The sequence below is a fragment of the Schistocerca piceifrons genome, chromosome 4 (genome assembly GCF_021461385.2).
Source record: "Schistocerca piceifrons isolate TAMUIC-IGC-003096 chromosome 4, iqSchPice1.1, whole genome shotgun sequence".
Lineage (NCBI taxonomy): Eukaryota > Metazoa > Arthropoda > Insecta > Orthoptera > Acrididae > Schistocerca > Schistocerca piceifrons.
This window is the reverse complement of record NC_060141.1, coordinates 776,511,406-776,533,073: the sequence shown is the minus strand read 5'-3', so window position 1 is coordinate 776,533,073 and position 21,668 is coordinate 776,511,406.

The window sequence follows — 21,668 nt, the reverse complement described above, 5'->3', positions numbered from 1 at the left end:
TTGTTGGAAACTTCTGGCAATGCTGAGAGAACCGTATCACAATATCCTTTCTAACGTGACAAAAAAATGCCCTAAAACGGTTTTGGTAATTCTGTAAAAAGGAGGGAAGATTAGGTTTAACATCCCGTCGACACCGAGGTCATTGGAAAAGGAGCACAAGCTCGGATTGGGTCAAGGATGGGGAAGGAAATAGGCCTTGTCCTTTCAAAGGAACCATCCCTGCATTTGCCTGGACTGATTTAGGAACATCACGGTAAACCTTCATCTGGATGGCCGGACGCGGGTTTGAACCGTCGCCCCACCGAATGGGAGCCGAGTGTGCTAGGCAACACAATACCTGCCTGTAACCACTGAAAAATTTGTAATCCGTAACGCATAAGATTTATATTCCGTTTTGGCTTGTTGCGTGAAGTACTGTGTGAAGTTCATTCGTTCTTTCGTTAATTCATTCATCTGTCGTGTTCCGTAGATCCCATTAAGAAGGGGAATCTACAGAGTTGTGGTAATAGGCAAGGTATACATTAATTTGAGTGAATTATCCCATAGAAACTTCATGTGTATATTGTAAAGTACCACTATATTGGTTATTGCTACAGTATTTACGATTATGCTATACGATAATGAAATCGAGTGGATTAGAAAGACACTTGCTACATTGAAAGAAGCTCCAGCCCCATCAGTTTTACAGTGTAACTACTGTTTATCTCCTATTAACAGATTTATATTTACTAGATTACAGATAATTCAGACGGATTCGCTTCAGTTTTACGAATATATATTTAAACCACGTCCGGTTTCCAGCTTTTAAAATTCCGTCTTGAGGTGTATGAAATCATGAAAGAGTTCCAGTCATTGCATGTTGGCTGAAAATGTGCGCCGTTGGGCAGCTCCACTGTCGTGGTTGGCGTTCCTAGCGTTCGTCTGCACAGCGGCCGACACTTTCCGTCAACATGCTGTGATTGGAACTCTTCCATTGACATGCTGTGATTGGAACTCTTGTATTGACTGGCCCTACCGCATCTTATATATTGCCAGATAATGAAATTTCATTCACCTGAAGATGGGATTTTAGAATCTAGAAACCGGTCGTGGTTTCAATAAATCTCTGTACAATTGAAGCGGATTTTTCTAAATTAATTATCGTGCCTCTGTTACCAATACCCTACATACCAAAGCCTCAGAACTGCAGCTTTATTTTTCAAAGAAAGAATTTCTTTCGCCTGTAAATACTGAACCCTGTTTACGGTACATGCACTTTATAACAAACAGTACTACTTGCCATGTAGCTAATAGATGGTTCAAATGGCTCTGAGCACTATGAGACTTAACATCTGAGGTCATCAGTCCCCTAGAACATAGAACTACTTAAACCTAACTAACCTAAGGACATCACACACATCCATGCCCGAGGCAGGATTCGAACCGTAGCGGTCACGCGATTCCAGACTGAAGCGCCTAGAACCACCCGGCCACACTGGCCGGCTAGCACATAGAATATGCAATCCCAGTTTTATAGACATTTTGCTATTCTGTGGCTAATGAGACATGTTTTTAATTTTATTCTTTAGTGTTAGTGATTTCCAATGTCTTCAAAGTAAACTACAGTTCCACGGAAACTGATATTTACCGATAGCAATAAAGAGACACTATTAAGTTACAGACGTATTGGAAAAGTACATCTAAGAACTCCAAGATCCTTAAAGAGGCTACCACGGGATGTACCAATATCTACTTTAAATAATATGTTTACTGCTGTAAGATGTATACCGTTCGATCCCACTGAGTAAACACTGTATTTGCATAAGGTCTTCTGCAACAGATGATCGTTCCCTACAAAAACCAGGGCTGACAATACGAATAACAAACCAACACAGTTTTGTTTGGATCAATATAACTTATTTAATGGCATTACAGGTTGGACTTAGCTTCTAGGTTAACTTATCAGTGTGCTGACCTCTTTTTAACTTCTTACTCATCTGAAGACAAAGGGATTTTATGTATACCGATTCATGTGTTCCATGACCATTTATGTCTGCTTCTTGGGCTAACAGGTTCTTACAGATGGTGTGAAACTGCATCATGTGAGTCTCTTAAGATGTAAAGATTTACCCGTGAACCACTTTGGGCGTCTTCGGGTATCTTCTGAACCGTCTCTGTTAATGCTGTGCTTGGGCCCTGGATTAGTATGCTTGTACTATTAGTAAATGTTTTAGTTTTGTCACCCTCTAAAGTTCTTAATCCACTTTTTACGTCGGTTAGAAATAGCAGTGTGCCCAGTACAGATCCCGATCTGAGGTTAGTTTCATGCCCGTGTTTTACGGAACGTTCTGCTTTCTGTTAAACATTTGAAGATAAGGCTATTCGTACCTTTAATTGACGTCCACTAACTTTCGCATTAACAAATCCACTTAGAGGAAAAAAAAAAAGGGAGGGTTGGGGTTGGATTGTTTGGGGGAAGAGACCAAACAGCGAGGTCATCGGTCTCATCGGATTAGGGAAGGATGGGGAAGGAAGTCGGCCGTGCCCTTTCAAAGGAACCATCCCGGCATTTGCCTGGAGCGATTTAGGGAAATCACGGGAAACCTACATCAGGATGTCCGGACGCGGGATTGAACCGTCGTCCTCCCGAGTGCGAGTCCAGTGTGCTAACCACTGCGCCACCTCGCTCGGTCCTAGAGATAAAGAGAGACTAGGTGTTAAATATCTAGCCGTAGTTTCAGTGCCAAATATCAAAAACATTTGTAAACAATTACAGCAACGTTCGAATATACAGGACGTGCTAATAAGTTATGACGAATGTCTAGGACACATTCGTTACAATTGAAGAAGAAAATATGTTACATGGACATGGGTGCAGAAACGTTTTATGCTGAAGGTGAAAATTGTCTACAAATCATCACGGTGCATTAATCATGGGACACAGGTTGGCACCGTAGGGGAACGTCCGGTAGTCCCAGACATATAAAACTGAAAAATTTTGTCTCTCTATTTTAATCATAACTTCCAACTAGGAACTTTTCAGTCATATTAATTAAAATTACAAATCATAACGAATTTTAATGATATATATTAAAAATACTTTTTCTTTACATTTTCAGCAACATTAAAGAGGCAAGTCACTCCACACACAGAGTTCGATGGTGGCTTGGTTTTTTCTCTGCATCACGCAAGCCACAATAATAGTAAATATCGGAAGAATCTATATAAACACAATCTTTATGGTCAAAAATCTTTGCGTCCGTGGCACTGAATCCAGTTTTCTTCAGAAGTATCTCCATATATGATGTATTTGGTCATCCTTTCTTGATCTTCTTCAAAGAAACTGAATATTTTTCTTTGTATTGAAAGTCCTTTTCACGACTTTACCTTTCTCGTTTTAGGTACGTCCTACTTACGGCCTTTACATTTCTGTCTGCCCTTTAAATCTGTCTCTTTTTTCTTTTTTGTTTATATAAGATGTTAAAATCTCGCTCTTTCGTTTCTCGAACAACACTACTGACACTTTTTTGCGACCGGGAGTAGTCACAAGGCATCGGGTCAGTTTCAGCAAATGTACGATTAGTGGAGGGAATTGGCGATGTGGTGATCAAGAATGGGCTGGTGAGGCAGATTGAGGACGTTCCATTCATAAGAAACTTCCTGTGCAACATCTGTCATCAGCGATAGTAAACAACAGAAACGCCACGCTGTAATGCGTTACAAAAGTGACTGTTGTACTTTCTTCGAATAATGTTGAGAACTTAAAACTGTAAAGCAATATCCGTTGGTACCCGATATTGTCGGGTGCGAGGTACCCGACCGCTATCGTACAGTACTTTTTTACAGTTGTTAAATTGTACAAGAAATGTACCGAATACTATAACAAACTAAAAATGAATGGATTTTCCGACATCTTCAAACAACCCACATATTGTACGTCTTAGCCCCAATGAAATTTGTCAGGACTGACGAAAAAGTTTGTCCACGAAAGTAACTGACAATTGTAGCTCCCTCGTGACCTACGCTGCAGCCGACATTGGATATGTTATTACTGTAGATGGGACACATTTAAAATAAAGGTTTACCTACGTAGTGTGGTCGATTTCTTAGAAATTTAAATGTCCGCGGTTACCCTCCGTCTGAGGGTACAAGACGTTTCCTCTACTACTACTATATATCAAACAATAAATTTTCTTACTTGAATTATTCAAAATGTCGTCTGGTTAAACTGTAATATACACTGAATTTACCTTTGGTGCTCGGTACTGCATGATAAATAGAAAACACTTTGTAATGTTCTGAAACTCTATTTAGTCATGAAGCTGCTATCGGGTCCTTAGAGCACCTTCAGATAACAAATGAATGTCGCAAATACAGACAAAAAATGACGTGCAACTTACGTATATATTATTTATGGATAAGATACAAGAATCGTGTCATGTTGAGTGTTTGCATACGAAATAATAACAATTTTGTCACACAGGAAACAGTTACATGAACTAAAAAAAGGAACACAGAAATTTTATCTCGAGTTACATTTACACAAGAGGGGGAAAAAAGGATATTGATTCTGGCGTCATAAAACTGAGGTGGTATTCTGTGTCATATGATAGCTGAGTCCAGTATTACGAGCTTAAAAATCTTTCCCATTTTCGTAACAGATTCTACATCATATGACTGGTATACTGGTAAAAGATAGAACCTGTCATATGGCGTAGAATGTGTATCTTTACTTTCTTTTAAGAAGCAGTAATATGTCTCATCTGACACTAGCGAATCCGGCAACGCTTCGCAATTGCCCACCTGCTCCCCTCTGCTCTCTTCGTCCATATCCTACTCCTCCCATCCCTCTCTCTGGCCATTACCAGCTCCCCCCCCCCCCCCCCGCTCTCTCTCTCTCTCTTCTTCTTCTTCTTCTTCTTCTTCTTCTCCTACACCTCTCTCGTCCATTTCCTCCCCTCCCTTCCCGGCTCGATACCTACATGTCTTTCTATGAAGCTTCTTATTACAATAGAAAGCTTGATTCGGGACTGAAGTAAAAATCATTTGCTAAATTGGTTGGGATTATGGGTATACGGGATGTGAGAGAGATTATTCTAGCTACTTGATCTGTGGGGATAGTAGCTTCAGTGACAGTATTTCGCATAGCTTTAATCTGCGACTGAGTAGCATTAGAAAGTTTCGAGTATTTCACATTCCGTGTTTGTTTTCCAATCTCGAGACAGTAAGTCATTAACATTCAATTTCTGTTTTTTGTAAAAACGACTGAAAGGAAGAAATCAAGACAGCACATTGCTGCCAAATTATATACGAGGAGAAGGGATAGGTAAGTGAGAAACGATTTGTCTAACGGTTTATATGCTTTGCTATCGTAACTAACACTGTCTGCAAGAAAGAAAACCTCACATTTTCACTTCACAGCACAGTATTTTCTATCTTGCATCAATTTTAAAGGAAAAACCTGTATATTATCGTTTATAAATATACCGCGTATTTCTTCCTGGATGGTTATTAATGTAATGGATAAATTTTGAACTAAATCTGTCAGGAACTTCACAAGATTTTTGTTAAGGTCGTTTCCCATTTTTATATTACACGTTATTGTTGTTGTTGTTGTGGTCTTCAGTCCTGAGACTGGTTTGATGCAGCTCTCCATGCTACTCTATCCTGTACAAGCTTCTTGATCTCCCAGTACCTACTGCAACCTACATCCTTCTGAATCTGCATAGTGTATTCATCTCTTGGACTTCCTCTACGATTTTAACCCTCCACGCTGACCTCCAATACTAAATTGATGTTCCCTTGATGGCTCAGAACATGTCCTACCAACCAATCGCTTCTTCTAGTCAAGTTGTGCCACAAACTCCTCTTCTCCCCAGTTCTATTTAGTACCTCATCATTAGTTACATGAGCTACCCATCTAATCTTCAGCATTCCTCTGTAGCACTACATTTTCAAAGTTTCTATTCTCTTCTTGTCCAAACTTTTTATCGTCCTTGTTTCACTTCCATACACGGCTACACTCCATACAAATACTTTCAGAAACTACTTCCTCACGCTTAAATCTGTACTCGATGTTAACAAATTTCTCTTCTTCATGAACGCTTTCCTTGCCATTGCCAATTTACATTTTATATCCTTTCTACTTCGACCATGACCAATTATTCTGCTCCCCAAATAGCGAAACTCATCTACTACTTTAGGTGTCTCATTTCCTAATCTAATTCCCTCGGCATCATCTGACTTGATTCAACTACATTATTATATTACATATGTACCTGTATATTATATATCCATTAAAATATTTATAGCATATGCCCGCCACAATATTCATCACATAAAAATTAGAAGTAAATTGATGGATTTTTCAGGATTTTTTGGTAATGACATTTCCCCTTCACCTATGACATACACTCCTGGAAATTGAAATAAGAACACCGTGAATTCATTGTCCCAGGAAGGGGAAACTTTATTGACACATTCCTGGGGTCAGATACATCACATGATCACACTGACAGAACTACAGGCACATAGACACAGGCAACAGAGCATGCACAATGTCGGCACTAGTACAGTGTATATCCACCTTTCAAAGCAATGCAGGCTGCTATTCTCCCATGGAGACGATCGTAGAGATGCTGGATGTAGTCCTGTGGAACGGCTTGCCATGCCATTTCCACCTGGCGCCTCAGTTGGACCAGCGTTCGTGCTGGACGTGCAGACCGCGTGAGACGACGCTTCATCCAGTCCCAAACATGCTCAATGGGGGACAGATCCGGAGATCTTGCTGGCCAGGGTAGTTGACTTACACCTTCTAGAGCACGTTGGGTGGCACAGGACACATGCGGACGTGCATTGTCCTGTTGGAACAGCAAGTTCCCTTGCCGGTCTAGGAATGGTAGAACGATGGGTTCGATGACGGTTTGGATGTACCGTGCACTATTCAGTGTCCCCTCGACGATCACCAGTGGTGTACGGCCAGTGTAGGAGATCGCTCCCCACACCATGATGCCGGGTGTTGGCCCTATGTGCCTCGGTCGTATGCAGTCCTGATTGTGGCGCTCACCTGCACGGCGCCAAACACGCATACGACCATCAGTGGCACCAAGGCAGAAGCGACTCTCATCGCTGAAGACGACACGTCTCCATTCGTCCCTCCATTCACGCCTGTCGCGACACCACTGGAGGCGGGCTGCACGATGTTGGGGCGAGAGCGGAAGACGGCCTAACGGCGTGCGGGACCGTAGCCCAGCTTCATGGAGACGGTTGCGAATGGTCCTCGCCGATACCCCAGAAGCAACGGTGTTCCTAATTTGCTGGGAAGTGGCGGTGCGGTCCCCTACGGCACTGCGTAGGATCCTACGGTCTTGGCGTGCATCCGTGCGTCGCTGCGGTCCGTTCCCAGGTCGACGGGCACGTGCACCTTCCGCCGACCACTGGCGACAACATCGATGTACTGTGGAGACCTCACGCCCCACGTGTTGAGCAATTCGGCGGTACGTCCACTCGGCCTCCAGCATGCCCACTATACGCCCTCGCTCAAAGTCCGTCAAGTGCACATACGGTTCACGTCCACGCTGTCGCGGCATGCTACCAGTGTTAAAGACTGCGATGGAGCTCCGTATGCCACGGCAAACTGGCTGACACTGACGGCGGCGGTGCACAAATGCTGCGCAGCTAGCGCCATTCGACGGCCAACACCGCGGTTCCTGGTGTGTCCGCTGTGCCGTGCGTGTGATCATTGCTTGTACAGCCCTGTCGCAGTGTCCGGAGCAAGTATGGTGGGTCTGACACACCGGTGTCAATGTGTTCTTTTTTCCATTTCCAGGAGTGTATATATTTATATATCTTCAAAAACTACAAAGTATAGGCTATTATGTGTAAATGTTCATTCCAGTATCGAGTAAAACTTTTGAAGTAAATCGAAGATGACCTTTTCGAAGTTTTCGGTATCATTTCCCCATTACATTTCATCTATGTATATATGTGTTAGAGTATTTGAATAACCCTATGTCCGTCCAAATGTTCATTAGAGTATCGTGTAATAATTTCAAGTAAATCGGCCAAGAACTTTTATAGATCTTTGGTAACAACTTTTCCGCTTTATACGACATTGATATACCGAGTTATCAGACGTCACGAGATAGAGGGGCACAGATGGTGCAGGTGTGTTCTACGCGCACCACACGCCGCGTGTGCCAGGTCATGTAGGAGACCTTCCAAGAAGTGGTTGAGCAAGTGATCTGTGTAACATGCAATGCCGTCGTGATCTGATGCTGTTCAAACGGAGTACAGTGGTGGGTGCGTGATGGATGGAATTTCGATTTCGGCAGTGGTCCAGAAGTTCGGCTCCACACGTTCACCTGTGTCCAGGCTGTATCGTGAATGGATGGATAAGGGTATCAAAGCCCACAACAGACGAATTACCAACCGTCCATCAACCCTCGATATCAGAGACGGATCGTCAATGGTGACAGAGTGACAGAAAGGCAACAGTGCAACAAATCACAGCTCAGTTCAACACAGGACGGGCTAGACATGTCTCCCAGTGGACAGTCCGTAGGAACATAGGCTTCGCGGGATATGGGAACGGTGCCCTACGAAGGTGCCACGGTAAATCAAACGTCATCCGACACAACGTTTTACATATGTCGCCGGTCACCAGGAATTGACACCAGAGGAATGGCGTAACCTAATATGATTGGACGAATCACGATTTCAACAGCACCATGCTGATGTGAGTCACCGTGTTTTCCACAGACCAAATGAATCAATGGACCCTGCTCGTCAAGAAGTTACGGTCCAAGTCGGTGGTGTCTCTGTTATGACATGGAGATCTAGTTGTTCTTGAATGCACTTTGAATGTTCCGCAGCTTGTGGAACTGCTCGAGCGCATCTACACCCATTCCTGGCCTTCCAGCATCGTTATGGTTGTACGGTGTTTTAAGATGATAACGAGCTATTACATCGCTCCCACGCCGCCCAGCAAGGTTCCAGGAGACGCGGGTAGGGGGTTCCATGGACAGAGATGGACACCGAGGAGCCCAGGTTTGAAACTCATCGAGCATATCTGATGTCATGGACATCGGTTCCGTACTGTGGATCCTGCACGCTTGAACAGACCAGAATTAGCTGCAGCTCCACAAACGATTTGCTGTCAGGGGGTACCGGGGACTTCCAGACTCACTTCTACTGTGTCTCTCTCATGACATTTTCTAAGTCCGTGTACGTTGCATGTAGACACAGAGGTATTACAGACATTGGCTGCGACTGGGCATTGATTTAAGTCAACGGAAAAATTTGAAAATTTGTGCTTGACTGGGATGCGAACATAGGTCTTCTGCTTACTACAAAGACGGACTGACCACTGCACAGTCAGCACACTATGATCATTGCAACCTCATGGATACTCTAGCACGCGTCCCGTTAGACCCAAATTCCAAACCTATCCATACACTACGAAATTTTGGCCTAAGTCCGTCAGAATGTTCGTTAGAGCATCTTTTAATTTGAGCTACACCAATCAAGAACCTTCCAAGATTTTGATACCAGCATTCCACATTTATATAATACATATATGCGGCCCAAAAACAGGGAAACTCACCGAGGGAAGAGAGTCTGACAAAGACCAGACATTTATAACCCGAGGCATGAGAATAAGGAGATAAGGAAAATCTGTGTCTGTCTGCGTGCTGCTGTCGTAAGCGTCGTATGGTGAAAGCAATAGGCGGTAAGATGTTGAACGTCCATGGCCAATCACAGAACATGGAGAGGGAAGGAGTCCCCTCAGTCTATAACAGATTAAATGGTGATCTGAGCCAGAGCAACCGACATTGTTGGTGCATGGTCAGACGGTTCAGAGCGTATTTTTGAAGCTGGGACTCCGCAGCAGGCGACCTATACGAGTACCCATGTCGACCCAACGATATCGTCAGTTGCGGTTGCAGTGGTCACTTGTTCATCGTCAATGGACATTGGGTTAATGGAAATGTGTCACCTGGTTGGACGAATGACGTTTCCAGTGACACCAGATTCACGCATGTGTCCAGATACGCCGGCATCCAGAGGGATGGGCTCCTCGAAATATACACACCTCCACAGACGCGCATCGAGGAGGGCAGTGACGTAGACGATATTCGCTAGAGATGTTGTGGGATTTATTACAGTAATGGAAGACGCCATGACAGCTATGGACTGGACGAATATCATTCTGGAACACATGAAATCCTTCATGCTTGCGTCTTCTCGCATGGAGATTTCATCGACCAGCACTTATCCTTGTCACAAGCCTAGAAAGTGCGACAGTGGTTAGAGGGGTATGACTGCGAATTCACTTCGACGTTTCGGCCACCAAACTCGATTGATCTGAAATCGACTGAGCACATTTGTGATGCTATCGGCTGCCAACTACATGCCAACAAACCACAGGGCCGTAATTTAAGGAAATTGTGTAACGTGTACGTAGGCATCAAATGAAACATATCCCGGGAAATGAAAGAACGTGCGTGTCAAATCCAAATCAAGCAAACGGCAGCCGTATGGCGTTCGAAAGGTGGGACCACCATGCTACTAAACAAATGCTGCCTTGAAACACTGCATACCTCCAAAGAAAATATTTATATGTGAATGTATATTTATAGTTAAGCACATAGTGTTCCTTTTCTTTTTTGTAGGCCACGGAAGACATATAATAAAATTGCGCGATAAGTTATTATCCAAGACTTTTCCTTAAGAGCGTGCAAAAGTTTAACAGGACACAGAGGATGCTTCACTGAACAATTTGTGGTAGGGAACTTGGGTTTGGAGATGGCAGTTTAAGGAGGTAATAGGAATAAAATCACATTACTGTGTATTTTTTTTATTTACACTAGGTAGTTACAGTTAACTACATATACCACCACTGACACAATAACGTCCTATTTGTTCTGTATCATACCAACTGTGCTGAAACAGGAGCATGAAATAAGTGAAAAAGATTCTGACGCACCCTGACAAATATAACTGGTGTGTTTCGAATCACATCAGAGGCATCTACAATTCTGGCAACTAGTTCCATCTCCGTATCCACTGGTATCTCATAGACAAGTGACTTTAGACATCTCCTCCCCCCCCCCTTCCGGATATAATAAAGGGGATTCAGGTGAAGTATAGGACCTCACCTTCCAGCACAGCGACCAGGAAATATAGCATTGAGATGGTTGCGGACATCCACAAGGAAGTGAGACGGTGCACCGCCATGTTGTATCCAAGTCCTCTGACGAACAGCCTATAACAAATGTACTGCTACTAACTACCATTGCCACAATACTGGAGGCAGTTCGTATACCTACGCAAACTGTCAAATACCGAGGAAAAAACAGTCGCCATCCTAATTAGGCACAGAAATGCGTAACATCTCTTTTCAAAGGTTAAGATATACGCAAATTTAATGGAAAGACTCAGCCTATACTTTTCTGTTACGAAAGTGCAATTAACCCAGTCACAAGCATACGACAATGTTATGGTGGGTAAAAGTAGTAATCGCAAGATGTTCACGTTCTCACAATCACAAAAGACACTGTTACAATCTTCAGTACTAAGTGCTTCGGCACACTGAATAACTTCATCCACATTATACATGTAAGTCACTGTTGAAATGGGAATTGGGCATGAGCCTAGTCTTCCTTCATCAGAAATTTTCTGCACAGTACAGATTTAAATAATAATCACATTTAGTAACATTCACATTATTCTTTAAAGGCAATTGACAATGGCCAATGAAATTCAAGGCACCTTTACCTTCAGTGAGGATAAAACAGAAATTGGGTGCTCATAAACTGATATTACACTCTTCAGAACACAAGGAATACAGAACTGAATGTTTACGTAGTAGTTAGAACTTTCTATAATCAGGTAACTTTGTGCATGTGTGCAACAAGGTGTGGCCCTTAATCTTGACCACTGGAATACAGCAAACTGGTACATTTTCATAAACAATTTAAAGAATGACAACCTAAGAAAACTGTTTAATACTTCTTTACCTTTTTTTAAGACAGAATTGGGAAATTTTGAAAGATCACAAAACAAAAATTATGTAAAAGTTCAGATACCGGGAGGCTCTCACAAAAGCTACACTTACTTCCTCCCTTGACTTCACCAAAATCCACAATAATATTAGATAATTTACTTCACAACTTTTGAACAAATTTAATTAGGTAATAGTCTTTCTGTTTGAATATCAATTTTCAAAGTTGGGACACTCGGAAGTTATTGTTCAAACGGAGAGGATCCAAGAAAAAAATCAAGGTAGGTACATAGATTCAGGTATAAGCTACGTTATATTTGAGCACACTAAAAAATCCAATGAGCTGATCCTTCGCTTTACATATCTACAATTCCTCCATTCCGTTACAGTGATTGCGCGTTTGGTGGCGAGTACTTCTTGGCAGGTGGATCAGCAGTTGATAATGGTAGAGCTCTGCCATTTCTTGGTGGCGATGATAGATACCATTACCAAAGCAGAGCTAGCTTACCAATCTATCCAACTGAGGCTTTGGCACATTGTAAAAAGGCACAAAAACACTCTCCCGGCACCAGCACAATCCACTGTTGTCACATGAGCTGTTGGCGGTTCAGTAACTCCTGTCCGACTATAAGCCTTGGTTCCACCTTTCTATCCATGCCAACCACATTATGAGCGCGCTGCAGGATCCCATTCTCGAGGGGAACCACACCTTTTATACATATAAAGAACCAAGAAACGTAAGTGAGGATCAGAAAATACAAAATAGTAAACAAATCTTTCAAACAAAACAGATAAATTACACATATTGACGTTTCTGCAAAAAGTTATTCACACAAAAATTACAGTTATATAAAGCAAGTTTTGTCCCCCTCCAAATGAAGCAAAGAATTCAAATGATAGATACACTACATTACATAGAATCAAATCATGACATCAAAGTATTACGAAGGAAAAAGCGAACACTCTTGTGTTATAGACATAATCAAATAATATATTCAACAGAATGAAATTTTCACTCTGCAGTGGAGCGTGCGCTGATATGAAACTTCCTGGCAGATAATAACTGCGACCCAGACCGGGACTCGAACTCAGGACCTTTGCCTTTCGCGAGCAAGTGATCTACCAACTTTTTTTTTAAATCTCATTTTGTTCGTTTTTGTTCGTTGCATTTGCTCTGGGCGGACGTCGCAAGACACCCGTTTCAGTTCGTTCTAGATCCATTAACTTAGTTTTTTATTACAGAGTGCAACTAACCCTCTGTCCGAACATGCTGAGCTACCGTGCCGGCATAAATGTTCAAATGTGTGTGAAATCTTATGGGACTTGACTGCTAAGGCCATCAGTCCCTAAGCTTACACACTACCTAACCTAAATTATCCTAAGGACAAACATACACACCCATGCCCGAGAGAGGACTCGAACCCCCGCCAGGATCAGCCGCACAGTCAATGACTGCAGCACCTTGGACTGTCCGGCTGATCCCAGCAGGGTTTCGAGTCCTCCCTCTGGCGTGGGTGTGTTTGTCCTTAGGATAATTTAGGTTAAGTAGTGTGTAAGCTTAGGGACTGATGGCCGTAGCAGTCAAGTATCATAAGATTTCACACACATTTGAACATTTATGCCCGCACGGTAGCTCAGCATGTTCGGACAGAGGGTTAGCTGCACTCTGTAATAAAAAAACTGAGTTAACGGATCTATAACGAAATGAAACGGGTGTCTTGCGACGTCCGCCCAGAGCAAATGCAACGAACAAAAACGATCAAAATGAGATTAAAAAAAAAAAAGTGGGTAGAGCACTTGATCGCGAAAGTCAAAGGTACCGAGTTCAAGTCTCGGTCCGGCACACAGTTTTAATCTGCCAGGAACTTTAATATATACAACAGTTTAGCTACAGAATGTTAAACAAAACACAAAAAGACAAATTAAATTAATAGAGCCTTAGAGTTCTGGTGTTACAAGCCAATGGTACGTACTCCAACAACTTAGGTAGAAACTTCCTGGCAGATTAAAACTGTGTGCCCGACCGAGACTCGAAATCGGGACCTTTGCCTAACGCGGGCAAGTGCTCTACCATCTGAGCTAGCGAACCACGACTCACGCCCGGTCTCACAGCTTTACTTCTGCCAGTATCTCGTCTCCTACCTTCCAAACTTTACAGAAGCTCTCCTGCGAACCTTGCAGAACTAGCACTCCTGAAAGAAAGGATACTGCGGAGACATGGCTTAGCCACAGCCTGGGGGGAGGAGTATGAAGTGGAACTATGACTCAAGCTTATATGCGTGGTTCACCATGAACTCGATAGACGTGTGCCCAGTTGAGCAGGTCATGCTGCGAGAGACCCATCAGGGTAAACAGTAACGTTAAAGAAACTTCTAAAGAAATAGAAATTACTGCGTAAGTAGTATAAAGCAAATCATAGGGCTGTAGATAGAGAGATGCTGAATGAATCATGTTTGGCTGCCATGGGAGCATTAAGTAAGGCCTTCTGTGACTAACATAGCAGATGATTGTCGATAGATCTTTCAGAGAGCCACAAATATATTTAGGTTGTAAGTAAAGATGGTGTCAAGTCACTCCGGGACTAGAAAGGAACTGAAATTCAGAGTAGCAGAGGAAATGTAGAAACTACACTCCTGGAAATTGAAATAAGAACACCGTGAATTCATTGTCCCAGGAAGGGGAAACTTTATTGACACATTCCTGGGGTCAGATACATCACATGATCACACTGACAGAACTACAGGCACATAGACACAGGCAACAGAGCATGCACAATGTCGGCACTAGTACAGTGTATATCCACCTTTCAAAGCAATGCAGGCTGCTATTCTCCCATGGAGACGATCGTAGAGATGCTGGATGTAGTCCTGTGGAACGGCTTGCCATGCCATTTCCACCTGGCGCCTCAGTTGGACCAGCGTTCGTGCTGGACGTGCAGACCGCGTGAGACGACGCTTCATCCAGTCCCAAACATGCTCAATGGGGGACAGATCCGGAGATCTTGCTGGCCAGGGTAGTTGACTTACACCTTCTAGAGCATGTTGGGTGGCACAGGACACATGCGGACGTGCATTGTCCTGTTGGAACAGCAAGTTCCCTTGCCGGTCTAGGAATGGTAGAACGATGGGTTCGATGACGGTTTGGATGTACCGTGCACTATTCAGTGTCCCCTCGACGATCACCAGTGGTGTACGGCCAGTGTAGGAGATCGCTCCCCACACCATGATGCCGGGTGTTGGCCCTGTGTGCCTCGGTCGTATGCAGTCCTGATTGTGGCGCTCACCTGCACGGCGCCAAACACGCATACGACCATCATTGGCACCAAGGCAGAAGCGACTCTCATCGCTGAAGACGACACGTCTCCATTCGTCCCTCCATTCACGCCTGTCGCGACACCACTGGAGGCGGGCTGCACGATGTTGGGGCGTGAGCGGAAGACGGCCTAACGGTGTGCGGGACCGTAGCCCAGCTTCATGGAGACGGTTGCGAATGGTCCTCGCCGATACCCCAGGAGCAACAGTGTCCCTAATTTGCTGGGAAGTGGCGGTGCGGTCCCCTACGGCACTGCGTAGGATCCTACGGTCTTGGCGTGCATCCGTGCGTCGCTGCGGTCCGGTACCAGGTCGACGGGCACGTGCACCTTCCGCCGACCACTGGCGACAACATCGATGTACTGTGGAGACCTCACGCCCCACGTGTTGAGCAATTCGGCGGTACGTCCACCCGGCCTCCCGCATGCCCACTATACGCCCTCGCTCAAAGTCCGTCAAGTGCACATACGGTTCACGTCCACGCTGTCGCGGCATGCTACCAGTGTTAAAGACTGCGATGGAGCTCCGTATGCCACGGCAAACTGGCTGACACTGACGGCGGCGGTGCACAAATGCTGCGCAGCTAGCGCCATTCGACGGCCAACACCGCGGTTCCTGGTGTGTCCGCTGTGCCGTGCGTGTGATCATTGCTTGTACAGCCCTGTCGCAGTGTCCGGAGCAAGTATGGTGGGTCTGACACACCGGTGTCAATGTGTTCTTTTTTCCATTTCCAGGAGTGTGTGTTTCCACTTGTTTCCATACAAACGAAAATCCAATTTCATTCTGGTGCCACTGCAAAGATGAGTGAAATAGGCCAGTGTCACTGGTTTTGAGATGCAATTGAACGAAGCTCCAGGATCCTATGGAACTCCTGTCAATTCTATACACATTATTTGACTGAGTTCACCCCTCTGTTAACAACATATAATCTTTCGTGGATTCCTCGAACAAGGAACCGCACCCAGTAGCTGGAAGAAAGCACAGTTCACACCCACCTGCAAGATGAGTAGCAGAGGTGATTTAAGTAAACATCGTCCAATATGCTTGACACCAAATTATAGAAAAATCTTATAACATATTCTGTTCTCCAACGTAATGAGGTATGTCGAGCAGAATGACTTCCTTCATGCAAACCAACAAGGATTTCGAAATCGTCGATCCTCTGAAACCCAGCTCCCACTTTCCTCTCATGACATACTGAAAGACCTGGGTCAAGGCAGGCGGGTAGTTGCAGCATTTCTTTTTGTTTCAGAAAAGCAGTTGACTCGGTATCATATCTACGATTGTTAGCGAAAGGACGATCGTATGTGGTATCAAGAGAAAATTCTGACTGGACTGGATTTTTTGATGGGGACAAAAGTCGTCGACAGACTTAGAAGCAACTATGGGTGTTCACTATGGAAGTGTGTTGGTTCCCTTGCTGTTTATGACTCTGCAGACACTATTGACAATAAGCTCAGAATCTCTGCAGGTGATGTAGTTTTCTGTAATAAATTACAATCTGATAGAGGCTACAAAAACACCCAGTTAGATCGAGACAAGATTTCAAACTGGGGCAAAGATAACCACCTGTTTTAAATTTTCAGATCTCCAAAATTGAGCAATTCACAAAACGAAAGAAACGCAGTGTGCAATGAGTATAATACCAGTCACTGTTGGAATTGCTTAACTCACACAGATACTAGGTATGAAATGGACGTGACGATGGAGAGGCTTCATCCCACCGTAGTACTCAGTGGTTCACAACCCCAGAATGGGCCACAGCAGTGCACCTACCCCACCGCCGCCCCACACCGAACCCAGTGTTATTGGGCGGCTCGGTCCTCAGTGCTGTACTGGAGAGAGGTATCGATGTCGGCCGGTGAGGCCTGGAACAAAGTCGGCGTTCCAAATCATCTGAATTTTGTTTTATAGGATTCAGGTCAGGACTCTGTGCAGTCAATTACAGGGATGTTATTGTCGTGTAACCACTCCACCACAGGCCATGCATTGTGAACAGGTGCTCGATCGTGCTGAAAGATGCTATCGCCATCTCCGAATTACTCTTCAGCAGTGATAAGCAAAAAGGTGCTTAAAACCTCAATGTAGGCCTGTGCTGTGATAGTGCCACGAAAATACAACAAGGGGTCTATCCCCTCCTTACAAACGCTGCCACACCATAACACCACCGCCTCTCCAATTTAGTGTTGTCACTACACACGCTGGCAGATGACGTTCACCGGGCTATTGGCATACCCACACGCTGCCATCGGATCGCCACATTGTATACTGTGATTCGTCGCTCCACCCAACGTTTTTCCCCTGTTCATTCGTCCAATGTTTACACCAAGCTAGATGTCGTTGGTCATTTACCTGTGTGATGTGTGGAGTATGAGTAGCCACACCACCATGAAATCCAAGTTTTCTCACCTCACTGTCGTAGTACATGCAGTGGATCCTGGTTCAGTTTGGAATTTCTGTGTGATGGTCTGGATAGATGTCCGTCTCTTACACACTACGACCCTCCTCAACTGTCAGCAGTCTCTGTCAGTCAACGGACTATGTCGGCCTGTACACTTTTGTGCTCATCGTGTCACTTCACGTTTCCACTTCAATGTCACATTGGAAGCAGTGGACCTAGGGATGTTTAGGAGTGTGGAAATCTCCTGTACAGACGTATGACACAAGTGTGTATGACATCATGGTCTCCTTACCTTCATTGCTTACATATTACTCCCTCATAATCATATTCCGCACATCAAGACGCATCATTCGAACCCAAACTCGATAAGATATAGTAAATGTTTTATGAATTCATGTAAACAATATGCAAATAACAAGTAAGCGCACTGTGGCTGAAATACTCGAGGCTGGCGTACACACATACATTCCAGACACAACAGTCACAGGAGCTTTTAGTTCAAGAGAGGCAGATTGCACGCCGGGAGGCTGGTCCCTTCAGAGGACGAGTCAACCCTGACTGCCCATGGAGCGGACAGCGTTTGCCTGAGTGAAAGGGGAAAACGACCCCATGTTCGGCTTAAAAGCAAATTCCACTACATTGTGTGACAGCGCCCAGCCTACGCATTCTTTACAAACAGAACACGCAGTTTCAGAGGTTTTCACAGGGAGACAGCAAACACCAAACGCTGAAGCTACAGATTTCCGAATTGGTCGCCTTAAATGAAACGTCATTCTCCCGTTTTAGAAGAGCAATGCTAATTGGCAGACAATATTTCTGACGCCTTGAGCTGATGGAGTAATGGTTACAGACCGAAAGATATACCCCTTCACGTCTGGTGTGGAGAGGGGCCGTTCCGTTGTCGCTCTTGGGGCGGGAACCCATAACGAGAGCGTGCGCGCTCGTATGTGTACTCAAAGACCGAGGAACAAATCTCTCCTCAGTACTTCACTGGGAGAGCACGTCTGTCGAGAGCAAATCGGAGTGCGACTCTATATAGAGTCCTTGCGATTAAGCATTGTTCACTGTGTTGGCTGACACACTTATTAAGCAGTGTGAACGGACAGAGTTATACCTAAACACCTGCAAGCGGATTTTTGAGTAGCATCGCGGTGAACTGGTTATCTGACTCGTGTACCATGCCAATAGTTAGACTAGGGGCGAATAAGAGTCCTTGACTTCATCGAGGCATAGGGAGAGTTATACTGGCGAAGGCTCAAATGGCTCTGAGCACTATGGGACTCAACTGCTGAGGTCATTAGTCCCCTAGAACTTAGACCTAGTTAAACCTAACTAACCTAAGGACATCACAAACGTCCATGCCCGAGGCAGGATTCGAACCTGCGACCGTAGCGGTCTCGCGGTTTCAGACTGCAGCGCCTTTAACTGCACGGCCACTTCGGCCGGCTACTGGCGAAGGTCATTCCAGATAGAACCAGAGTTATCTTATTTGTCAGCAGCGAGCGGCGCAGACAGCAGTCATCGAAGCTTACGGTATTGTGCGCTACAGCTCTTGCCAGCCCCATATTTCCTCAACAACAATACACTTCACTGTGTTTCACGCACGACAGCCTCGACCGTACCTGGCAACATTCTAACGGATAATTTTTCAAGTTAAGTAGGCGTGGCTCTCAGCCATTCCGCCAAGTAAATAAGAATCTTAAACTTTGTATAGAAATTTCATTAGTGAATCCTATCCTGAAGAGGTAACTTCACATTCCGAAAAGAACCCGGAAATACATTGTTCAGTTCATAACTAAAAGTGCCATTGTGATTTCTCAGAATATTTGCAAAATAAATAATAATTCTCGTTAGTTTCATGTTTTTCTTGCTCTAACTAGCACTGCCCCAGTACCCAAGTATCCCACTATTGACGTAAGAAATTTTGTGAATTTTTGTGTCATTTCCTTACAGCGGACAACTCCAGAAGATATTTATTGCTGAAAGTTTTTCAGTCATTTCTCTTTAGAATGTTAGGAGCGTCTGTCTGACTTCTTAGTAGTGTGGGGATGGAAATTGCATCTTGCAGGAGCCACAGGGTAAAGGTTACATCTCAGATTAATCCGTTGCACAGAATGACAGAATAGCACCTAAGTTTGTTCACAAGTGACACCCAATCACCTGACCACGTTCGAAGTCCACGAGTTCCACGGAGCGGCCCATTCTGCTCACTCACGATGTCTAATGACTACTGACGTCGCTGATATGGCAGTAGGTGGCAGCACAATACACCTAATATGAAAAACGTGTGTTTCTGGAGGTATGCGGATACCAGATACCTTTTATCACATAGTGTATATCGCATGACTGGACTACCCAGGTACACAGTGACCCACAGTGGAAACCATTCTAAACACTATCTCATACTGATAACGCTGTCTGACAGGCGAGCCCTGCCTCCTTCAGTGATCACTCAACATCACTCAACACCCCCACGCTGTTCACGCCACTCATGTAACCATCAACGCTAAACACGAACAACACTATTGTAAACTAGTAGCCATTCTACCTGGGAATTGCATCATTGATCGTCCATAAACCATATCTTCTGGCTGGTTCACTTTTTTCTCAAGCAGTGTACAGAACATTTCTTCCTCATAAATTGAAACGATGTTACCTACAAGAGGCGTTCCATAAGTAATGGAACACACTTTTTCCTCAGCGTATTTCGGTTGAAATAATGTGGAATTTGTTGTGGGACATCGTGAAGTATTCCCGCTCCAGTCCCTACACATTCATTAAGTTCCGACAAGTGTCGGCACTATACGCGGCCATCAAAATGGCATCTGCAACGGAGTTGAATTCTAAACGGAAAATGGGAGCATCGCAGACATTTATGGACGCTTACAGAATGTGTATGGAGACCTGGCAGCGAAGGAACGCACGATGAATTTTGGGGCAAGGTGACTGTCTAAATCGCAACAAAGCTGCGCAAACCATATCGATCTCACACGCGTCAGCCGGCCGCACACAGATGTGTGTCCTCCTCTTTATGGAACGTGCGGCCACTCTCATTTTGTGTGATCGACCGACCACAATCAAGTAGCTACCTCGCTCCACAACTGGCTGTCTGTGTTGGTGGGGCTGACACCCTCGTCCAACAATTGGGATACTCAAAGATGCGTGCCCTCTGTGTCCCTCGTTGCGTGAGAGAAGACCATAAGAAACAACGGAGGGCCATTGTGAGAAGTTGTTTGCGCATTACGAGGTTGCTTGTGGCAATTTTTGTGGAACGTCGACACAAGCGATGATACATGGCTTCATCACTTCGAACCGGAAACAAAACAGCCGTCCATACAGTGGCGTCACACCAAAGTGATTATTGATATCAGCTGCATCAGGACTTTGTGTGCGACATCAGCGGCGACAAGTGATAATGTGTGCCGTGCCGGAATTCGAACGAGGGATCTCCTGTATACTACTAACGTGCGTTAACCACTTGCGCCACCCGGATACACGGTTTATTGCAACTGCGCGGACATTCTCGGCGCACCTCACCTGTGACCCACATTTCCACCGAGCGCTACCTACCTATCCTCAGTCCTTATCCAGTTATCTATGCTCGCTACTCTGAGCTTCGCACGGGAATTCTGACGTGCTAGTGCATCCGTACTGAAGAAGAATGCGTGGTGACTGTCGAGTAATCCGTTCCCTATCATTTCTTTTCTCCACCTCTTCCTTAAATTGAAATGATTTGTTTCAAATCTGCGGATTCCGCTTGGTGTCTATTATTTCAGACATATCACAAAGAATAGACATTACGAATTCATAAAAAAGTTCATTCATCCGTTAAAGTAGCTGCGACGTTCTTCTGTGTCTCTTAACTGGTTATTCCGTTTGATGTCCTCCCTCATGGAGCAACGATCAACTATGAAGTGTATTGTGCTACCCTCAGGAAATGAAAGAAACATCAGCGCGTTCCTCGCTACGAAAA